We start from the raw sequence: 10,640 nt of genomic DNA, 5'->3' as shown, positions 1-10,640 counted from the left end.
TTGAAAGCAGATCAGCCAACAACACCACATACTTCTTATTTGGATTCAATTCAAGCACTAGAAAAGTAATATATATGTCGTAATTATATGACAAGCAGAGTAATGTCATGATTGTCTAGATATTTAACGATATCAAGTTTTTTCTAAAATTTAGATGTGATCATGGATTTATAGTTAAGTTCAAAAATTATTTTTTATCCTTTAGATTTAGAGATACATAATAAAATACTGCAAGTGAAATAATATGATGAGGTTTGCCTCAAAAAAAATCTGGTTTGGGTGGAGGTATAGATTAAACTATATATTAATAATAAATGGTGGGCAAAAAGTTAATTCAACTACTCTCTTTACATTTGTAGTTGCTTAACATTTTCATAATAAAAAATCTTTTAAAAATACAAAGAAAATTTAACATAGTCTGATGCTTGAAGTCCAGCCAGTAGACTTGACTTCCCCATCTCTTCCTATCAAATGAAGACGTGTCACAACATTAGCTTTGATAAGCCAATGGGTGAGAAGAGGTAGACGTTTTGACTGACAACTTTCCTTTTTAATAAACCATAAAATTGCACCTAGGGGAAAAATTATCTTAGAGCTATAGCTGGGGACTGACATTTGTAAGTTATCTAACCAACAGAAACTGAACACTTCTTCCTCTAGACATTGTTCTGGAAGGATGAATGGTCCAGAACCATAAGCAGCCAACTCACTTACTCTATTATATCTTTTTCTATTAAATCTAATATGTAAGTTTATTTTTTAAGGAAAAAAGTCATATTTTAATTACTTTTCTCAATTTGTCACATATTACTGAAAAGTTTATCAAGGACTTACAAATGGATATCACTAGCAGAGCCAAAAAGGAAGTGGATAAGCATTGTGGATAGGAACTAGGGCTTATTCCATCAGACTAGTAGGGTTTCTAATTCCTCTTTCCCATGTAATGTACCCACTACATAATAACTACATTATGGAGTTGTTATTTGGGGAGTTAAATGAATTAGTACCTGCAAAGCACTTATAAAAATGGTGCCTGGCACATAGTAAACACTCAATATACATTTTTTAATACCATAAAACATTCAGACGACTTGTTCAGATGTAAATAATGAAATATTTTTGTATTCTAGGCTAGTGGTTCTCAACAAGGAGAGATTTCGCCTCCCAGGGACATTTGGCAACGTCTGAAGGTATTTTTGTTTGTTTGTTTCAAATGGAACTGTGCTCCTGCCAGCTGGTGGAAAGAGCCTACAGATGCCAGTAAACATTATGCCACACACAGGTCAGCCTCTCAAAATTATCCAGCCCAAAATATCAGTAGTGACAAGGTTGAGAAATCCTGTTCTATGCCCACTCACCTAAGGAAAACACATTTGGTAGGAGTAAGTAAATACATTTTCATATTAAGTTTCTCTTCATTGCTTTGATTACTTCTCCATCACTGAAAGTACAAATCAGGCATCTATAATGTCCCCATTTTACATACACACTAAAAAATATAGTGAATATCTTATCTGTATTAATATATTTGCTATTTTCAAAAACAGAATAAAAAATATGGTTCAAAAGAGTATTTAAGAAGATGAGCTCCACAATCCATTTGAGTTCAGTTTGAACACATTGAATCTCAGTCCTGCTATTTACTAACTCTGTAACATTAAACTAGTTAGTTAGCCAAGACTCAGATCTATACTTCTTGAACAGGATGAAATAATAGTTCCTAACTTACAAGATTATTGTGCTAAATGAGATAATCCATGTAAATCAATCAATACTGTATCTAGCAAAAAAAAAAAAAAAAAGCAAATATATATTGTTATTAACATAGAACTTTAAATGCAAGCTAAAGAAAATAAAAGCTATATCTCAATACTACTGAATAATACACTTAGAAATAGTTAAGATGGATTCCTGGACAAGCTGGCCCAATAGGAACATCTCCAGTCTGCAGCTCCCAACGAGATCAAGGCAGAAGGTGGGTGATTTTTGCATTTCCAACTGAGGTACCTGGCTTACCTCACTGGGACTGGTTAGACAGTGGGTGCAGCCCACAGAGGGTGAGCAGAAGCAGAGCGGGGCATTGCCTCACCTGGGAAGCACAAGAGGTCAAGGAACTCCCTGTCCTAACCAAAAGAAGTCGTGAGAGACTGTGCTGTGACTGATGGTGCTATCCGGCCCAGATACTATGCTTTTCCCATGATCACCGCAACCCGCCAACTAGGAGATTCCCTCAGGTGCCTACACCACCAGGGCCCTGGGTTTCATGCACAAAAATGGGCAGCCATTTGGGCAGATACCAAGCTAGCTGCAGGAGTTTTTTTTCATACCCCAGTGGCACCTGGAATGCCAGCAAGACAGAACCCTTCACTCTCTTGGAAAAGGGGCTGAAGCCAGAGAGCCAAGTGGTCTAGCTCAGCAGATACCACTCCCAAGAAGCCCTTCAGGCTAAGGTCCACTGACTTGAAATTCTCACTGCCAGCATAGCAGTTTGAAGTCGACCTGGGATGCTTGAGATTTGTTGGGGTAGGGGTGTCTGCAATTACTGACGCTTGAGTAGGGGTTTTCCCCTCGGAGCCTACTGCAACTCAGCAAAACCTCTGTAGTCACACTGCCTCTCTAGATTCCTCCTCTCTGGGTGGGGCATCTCTAAAAGAAAGGCAGCAGCCCCGGTCAGGGGCTTATAGATAAAACTCCCATCTCCTTGGGACAGAGCACCTAGGGGAAGTGGCGGCTGTGGGTGCAGCTTCAACAGACTTAGATGTTCCTGCCTGCCAGCTCTGAAGAGAGCAGCAGATCCCCCAGCACAGTTCTTGAACTCTGCCAAGGCACAGACTGCCTCCTTAAGTGGGTCCCTGACCCCCATGCTTCCTGACTGGGAGACATCTCCCAGGAGGGATTGATAGACACTTCATATAGGAGAGCTCTGGCTGGCATCTGGCAGGTGCCCATCTGAAACAAAGCTTTCAGAGGAAGGAGCAGGCAGCAATCTTTGCTGTTCTGCAGCCTCTGCTGGTGATACCCAGGCAAACAGGGTCTGGAGTGGACCTCCAGCAAACTCCAGCAGACCTGAAGCAGAGGGCCTGACTGTTAGAAGGAAAACTAACAAACAGAAAAGAATAGCATCAACATCAACAAAAAGGACATCCACACATAAACCACATACGAAGGTTGCCAACATCAAAGACCAAAGGTAGATAAATCCACTAAGATGAGAGAAACAAAGGTGCAAAAAAGCAGAAAATTCCAAAAACCAGAATGTCTCCTCTCCTCCAAAGGATCACAACTCCTCGCCAGCAAGGGAACAAAACTGGATGGAGAATGAGTTTCACAAATTGACAAACTAGGCTTCAGAAGGTGGGTGATAACAAACTCCTCCGAGCTAAAGGCACATGTTCTAACCCAATGCAAGAAAGCTAAGAACCTTGAAAAAAAGTTAGAAGAATTACTAACTGAATAACGAGTTTAGAAAAGAACATAATTGACCTGATAAAGCTGAAAAACACAGCACCGGAAGTTTGTGAAGCATACAGAAGTATCAGTAGTCAAACTGATCAAGTGGAAGAAAGGATATCACAGATTGAAGATCAACTTAATGAATAAAGCATGAAGATAAGATTAGAGAAAAAAGAATGAAAATGAACAAACAAAGCCTCCAAGAAATATGGAATTACATGAAAAGACCAAACCTACGTATGATTGTTGTACCTGAAAGTGATGGGGAAAATGGAACCAAGTTAAAAAAAACACTCTTCAGGATATTATCCAGGAGAACTATGCCAACCTAGCAAGATAGGCCAACTTCAAATTCAGGAAATACAGAGGACACCACAAAGATACTCCTCAAGAGGAGCAACCCCAAGACACATAATTGTCAGATTCACCAAGGTTGAAATGAAGGAAAGAAATGTTAAAGGCAGCCAGAGAGAAAGGTCGGGTTACCCATAAAGGGAAGCCCATCACACTAACAGTGGATCTCTGCAGAAACCATACAAGCCAGAAGACAGTGGGGCCAATGTTCAACATTCTTAAAGAAAAGAAGTTTCAACCTAGAATTTCCCACACAACGGGAGACTTTAACATTCCACTGTCAATATTAGACAGATCAATGAGATAGAAGGTTAAAAAGGATATCCAGGACCTGAACTCAGCTCTGCCCCAAGCAGACCTAATAGACATCTACAGAACTCTCCACCCCAAATCAACAGAACATACATTCTTCTCAGCACCACATCACACTTACTCTAAAATTGACCACATAATTGGAAGTAAAACACTCCTCAGCAAATGCAAAAGAATGGAAATCATAACAAATAGTCTCTCAGACCACAGTGCAACCAAATTACAACTCAGGATAAAGAAACTCACTCAAAATCACACAACTACATGGAAACTGAACAACCTGCTCCTGAGAGACTACTGGGTAAATAACAAAATTAAGGCAGAAATAAATAAGTTATTTGAAACCAATAAGAACAAAGATACAACATACCAGAATCTCTGGGACACAGCTAAAGCAGTGTTTAGAGGGAAATTTATAGCACTAAATGCCCACAGGAGAAAGCAGGAAAGATCTAAAATAGACACCCTAATATTACAATCAAAAGAACTAGAGAAGCAAGAGCAAACAAACTCAAAAGCTAGCAGAAGAAAAGAAATAACTAAGATCAGAGCAGAACTGAAGGAGATAGAGACACGAAAAACCCTTCAAAAAATCAATAAATCCATGAGTTGGTTTTTTGAAAGGATTAACAAAATAGACCACTAGCAAGACTAATAAACAAGAAAAGTGGGAGAAATCAAATAGACACAATAAAAAAATGACAAAGGGGAGATCACCACTGATCCCACAGAAATACAAACTACCATCAGAGAATACTATAAACACCTCTACACAAATAAACTAGAAAATCTAGAAAAAATGGATAAATTCCTGGACACCCACACCCTACCAAGAATAAACCAGGAAGAGGTCAAATCCCTGACATAAAATAAACTACGAAAGTGGCTTTAGTATTTCTGAATACACAATAGCTAAGACCCAAACTGGGATTAGATACCCCACTATGCTTAGCCCTAAACCTCAGTAGTTAAATTAACAAAACTGCTTGCCAGAACACTACAAGCAATAGCTTAAAACTCAAAGGACTTGGCGGTGCTTTATATCCCTCTAGAGGAGCCTATTCTATAATCGATAAACCCCAATTCACCTCACCATCTCTTGCTTAGCTTATATACCGCCATCTTCAGCAAACCCTACTAAAGGTTGCAAAGTAAGCACGAGTATCTTCATAAAAACCTTAGGTCAAGGTGTAACCCATGAGATGGTAAGAAATGGGCTATGTTTTCTACCCCTAGAAAACCCCACGACAACCCTTATGAAACCTAAGGGCCCAAGGAGGATTTAGCAGTAAATTAAGAGCAGAGTGCTTAATTGAATAAGGCCATCAAGCATGCACACACCACCTGTCGCCCTCCTCAAGAATATTTTAAGGATTAACTTAACTAAACCCTCTATGTATTTATATAGAGGAGATAAGTCATAACATCGTAAGTGTACTGGAAAGTGCACTTGGACGAACCAAGGCAAATAACAAGTTCTGAAATTGAGGCAGTAATTAGTAGCCTACAAACCAAAAAAAGCCCAGGATGAGACAGATTCACAGCCAAATTCTACCAGAGGTACAAAGAGGAGCTGGTACCATTCCTTCTGAAAGCAGTCCAAATAGTAGAAAATGAGGGACTCCTCCCTAACTCATTTTATGAGGCCAGCATCATCCTGATACCAAAACCTGGCAGAGACACAACAAAAAAGAAAATTTCAGGCCAATATCCCTGATGAACATCAATGTGAAAATCCTCAATAAAATACTAGCAAACCAAATCCAGCAGCACATCAAAAAGCTCATCCACCACAATCAAGCTGGCTTCATCCCCGGGATGCAAGGCTGGTTCAGCATACACAAATCAATAAACGTAATCCATCATATAAACAGAACCAATGACAAAAACATCATGATTATCTCAATAGATGCAGAAAAGGCCTTTGACAAAATTCAACCACGTTTCATGCTAAAAACTCTCAATAAACTAGGTATCAAAGCTATGTATCTCAAAATAATGAACGGCGTTTTTGACAAACCCACAGCCAATGTCATACTGAATGGGCAAAAGCCACAAGCATTGCCTTTGAAAATCAGCACAAGACAAGGATGTCCACTCTCACTACTCCTATTAAACATAATATTGGAAGTTCTGGCCAGGGCAATAAGGCAAGAGAAAGAAATAAAGCATATTCAAATAGGAAGAGAGAAAGTCAAGTTGTCTCTGTTTGCAGATGACATGATTGTATATTTAGAAAACCCCATTGTCTCAGGCCAAAATCTCCTTAAGCTGATAAGCAACTTCAGCAAAGTCTCAGGATACAAAATCAATGTGCAAAAATCACAAGCATTCCTATACACCAATAATAGACAAACAGAGAGCCAAATCCTGAGTGAACTTTCATTCACAATTGCTAAAAAGAGAATAAAATACCTAGGAATACAACTTACAAGGGATATGAAGGACCTCTTCAAGGAGAACTACAAACCACTGCTCAATGAAATAAAAGAGGACACAAAGAAATGGAAGAACATTCCATGCTCATGGCTAGGAAGAATCAATATTGTGAAAATGGCCATACTGCCCAAAGTAGTTCATAGATCCAATGCTATCCCCATCAAGCTACCATTGACTTTCTTCACAGAATTAGAAAAATCTACCTTAGATTTCATATGGAACCAAAAAAGAGCCTGTATAGCCAAGAAAATCCTAAGTAAAAAGAACAAAGCTGGAGGCATCATGCTACCTGACTTCAAATTATACTACAGGGCTACAGTAACCAAAACAGCATAGTACTGGTACCAAAACAGATATATAGACCAATGAAGCAGAACAAAGGCCTCAGAAATAACGCCGCCCATCTACAACCATCTGATCTTTGACAAACCTGATGAAAACAAGCAATGGGGAAAGGATTCCCTATTTAATAAATGGTGTTGGGAACACTGGCTAGCCATATGCAGGAAACTGAAACTGGACCTCTCCCTTACACCTTATACAAAAATTAACTCAAGATGGTTTAAAGACTTAAACATAAGACCTAAAACCATAAAAACCCCAGAAGAAAACCTAGGCAATACCTTTCAGGACATAGGCATGGGTAAAGACTTCATGACTGAAACATCAAAAGTAATTGCAACAAAAGCCAAAATTGACAAATGGGATCTAATTAAACTAAAGAGCTTCTTCACAGCAAAAGAAACTATCATCAGAGTGAACAAGCATCCTACGAATGGGAGAAAATTTTTGCAATCTATCCACCTGACAAAGGGCTAATATCCAGAATCTACAAGGAACTTAAACAAATTTACAAGAAAAAAAAAATCAAAAAGTGGGCAAAGAATATGAACAGACACTTCTCAAAAGAAGACATTTATGCAGCCAACAAACATATGAAAAAAAGTTCATCATCACTGGTCATTAGAGAAATGCAAATCAAAACCATAACGAGATACAATCTCACACCAGTTAGAATGGTGATCATTAAAAAGTCAGGAAACAACAGATGTTGGAGAGGATGTGAAGAAACGGAACTCTTTTGCACTGTTGGTGGGAGTGTAAATTAGTTCAACCATTGTGGAAGATGGTGTGGCAATTCCTCAATGATCTAGAATCAGAAATACCATTTGACCCTGCAATCCCATTACTGGGTATATACCCAAAGGAGTATAAATCATTCCATTATAAAGACACATGCACACATATCTTTATTGCAGCACTATTCACAATAGCAAAGACTTGGAATCAACCCAAAGGCCCATCAATGATACACTGGATAGAGAAAATGTGGCACATATACACCATGGAATACTATGCAGCCATAAAAAAGAATGAGTTCATGTCCTTTGCAGGGACATGGATGAAGCTGGAAACCATCATTCTCAGCAAACTAACACAGGAACAGAAAACCAAATACCGCATGTTCTCACTCATAAGTGGGAGTTCAACAATGAGAACGCATGGACACAGGGAGGGGAACATCACGCAGGGAGGCCTGTTGGGGGCTTGGAGCTAGAGGAAGGATAGCGTTAGGAGAAATACCTAATGTAGATGACGGGTTGATGGGTGCAGCAAACCACCATGGCACGTGGATACCTATGTAACAAACCTGCACATTTTGCACATGTATCCAGAACTTAAAGTATAATAATAATAATAATAATAATAAAGATAGCTGGCCCAGAAAAATCCAACCATTTCAATGGTGAGCAACAAAAAAGGGAATTGATATAGCATCAAAAGAAAGATATTGGAAGAAGAAATGCAGAAAAGAGAATCAAAACTTAGCAACATACAAAGAATCCTCAAAATAAAAAATATTCCCCAAAACAGAGGAAATTTGTAAATATTTCAATCATCTATTGCTGTGTAACAAATTACCTAAAGCTTGATGGGTTAAAACAACAACTACTTACATCTTATATTTTTATGGGTCAAGAATTCAGACAGGACTCAGCTGGGCGATTCTCCCACTCCACATCTCTTCAACTGGAGTCACTTGGTAGTTTTCACCTGGTGGTTTGGTGGGTCTGGAGATCTAAGTAGGCTTCACTCACATGCCTGGCACTCTGTCAATAATATTTGGAAGCCTGGACTCAGCTGAGCTACTTTTTCACTTTATATAGTCTCAAAGCCTCCTCACATAGCCTCTCCACCATGGTGGTCTCAGGATAGTCAGCCTTCTTACATGGGAGCTCAACATTCCCAGAGAAAGACAGTAGAAGTTCACAGTTTCTTAAGTACTGGGTACTGAAACAAGCATAGCTAGTTTCTCTGCTATACTCTATTTAGCAAAACGGTCACAGATGTCACCTGGATTCAAGGCAAGAGGACATAGATCCCACCTCGTTGAGAGGAGAGTCACAGAGTTTGCAGCTATCTTTAATCCACCACTGTAATCAAGACTTTCGCCATGAACTATAAATAAATAAATAGCCTTTATGAAGGAAGGAATGCTACAGAAAGAAATGTAAGAATCAGGGAGAAGTTGGTAAGACAACATGGGGATAGGAAAGGCAAGCTGGCACAATCCCACTCCCCCCAAAAAGAAGTAGAAGTCAAAAATAAAACCATCATATATCCCAAGGGTTAGATTCTTCAAAAAACATTGTAAAGCAATGTTTCTCGTACCTAAAATGCATGAGACTCAGCTGGGGATTCTGTTAAAACACAGATTCGATTCAGTAGGTCTGTGATAGGGCCTGAGAGTCTGCATTTCTAGCAAACTCCCAGCTAGTGTTTATCAGTGGATGACACTTTGAAGTAGAAAGGCCCTGTAGGATGTAGAAGAAAAGAATAAGAAACCACATTACTTGAAAATAAAGGAAGAGTTTTTAAAATTACAGATAAAATGACAGAAGCAGATGAGCAAAACAAATTCAACTTACAAATAACAAAACCAAGAAAACACTAAAACAAATATGGGAATTAGAGTCACTTAATTGGAACCCTAATTCCTAATTGGAACCCTAATTTTATGGAAATCCTGTGTCCCAGTAAAGTGGAAAAGATTTAAAAAAAAAAAAAAAAAAAAAAGGAAAATGGGAAGGAAGAGTGAAGGGGAAGTAGGAGGTATAATAATAAATAATAGTAATAAATATCTTGAATTCTGAATCTGTAATCACCGGAAGTCAAAGGATATTGTTTAGAGCTGGTAGATCAGTAACAGAAGCATAAGCACATGTAGTAATACAAATGTAAGCACTAAGATACTAAATACAACACAGAGGGGAAGAAAGAGGAAAAAGCAAATTTTATCTTTCCAACATCAAGAAATGGTAGAGTTTATCAACAGTTGCACTGAAATGCCTAGGTGCACTGAGACAGTGATACCCTTAGGCCCTAGTGCCACTGGAGGGCTTGAGGCCGCAGAAGAAACCCACCCTCACCCAGGCCAGCCACCTTCAGATGTCTCATCCATTAACCAAAATGTGTCATGCAAAATACCATCTTTTAGGTATGCCATGATGTGAACTAGTCTGAGAAGCACTGAATTATGGAACTAAATATTTTATAAGTAATCATAATTATGAAGATAACCATTAGAATAAAACTACAACTTTTTATATGCTAGAAGAATTCAACGCATGAGACACACACACCCACTCACACATGCATAAGGAGAGAGCAAAGCAAATAAAAGATCCAGTGAACAATTTAAACTGTCTATATAAATAATATAACAAAACAACAAAAGTAACACCAAAAACATCTGTCTTACCAATTAATGTAAATAAACTTGAGTCATTTATTTTTAAAAACAACTTTAGATTGGATCACAAAACAAAACCTAACTCCAAGCTTTATATAGGAAGCACTCCTGAAACAAACCAATTCAAGCAGGTTGAAAACAAAAGAATGGGTAAATGTGTACTAGGCAAATGTAAACCAAAAAAGAACATTAGACTTGATGTTCATATCAAGCAAGACAGAATTCAGACTACAAAGCACTAAACATGTCCAAAAAAAGGCATTTTATAATGCCAAAGAATGCAATTCACAATGCAAATTAAACATTTATTTAATTTCTAGGCAGTAGT

The 10,640-nt window shown here is 38.4% G+C and overlaps 1 pseudogene; it reads left to right on the top strand.

Annotated features, from left to right (window-relative positions):
- Positions 1-5,111: 5,111 nt before the first annotated feature.
- LOC144339562 (18S ribosomal RNA) lies at positions 5,112-5,572 on the top strand (annotated as a pseudogene).
- Positions 5,573-10,640: the final 5,068 nt, after the last annotated feature.

Source organism: Macaca mulatta, chromosome 2 (genome assembly GCF_049350105.2).
Source record: "Macaca mulatta isolate MMU2019108-1 chromosome 2, T2T-MMU8v2.0, whole genome shotgun sequence".
In the NCBI taxonomy this organism is placed as follows: domain Eukaryota; kingdom Metazoa; phylum Chordata; class Mammalia; order Primates; family Cercopithecidae; genus Macaca; species Macaca mulatta.
Note: the sequence above shows the minus strand (reverse complement) of the source record. Positions and strands in the feature narration are given on the sequence as shown.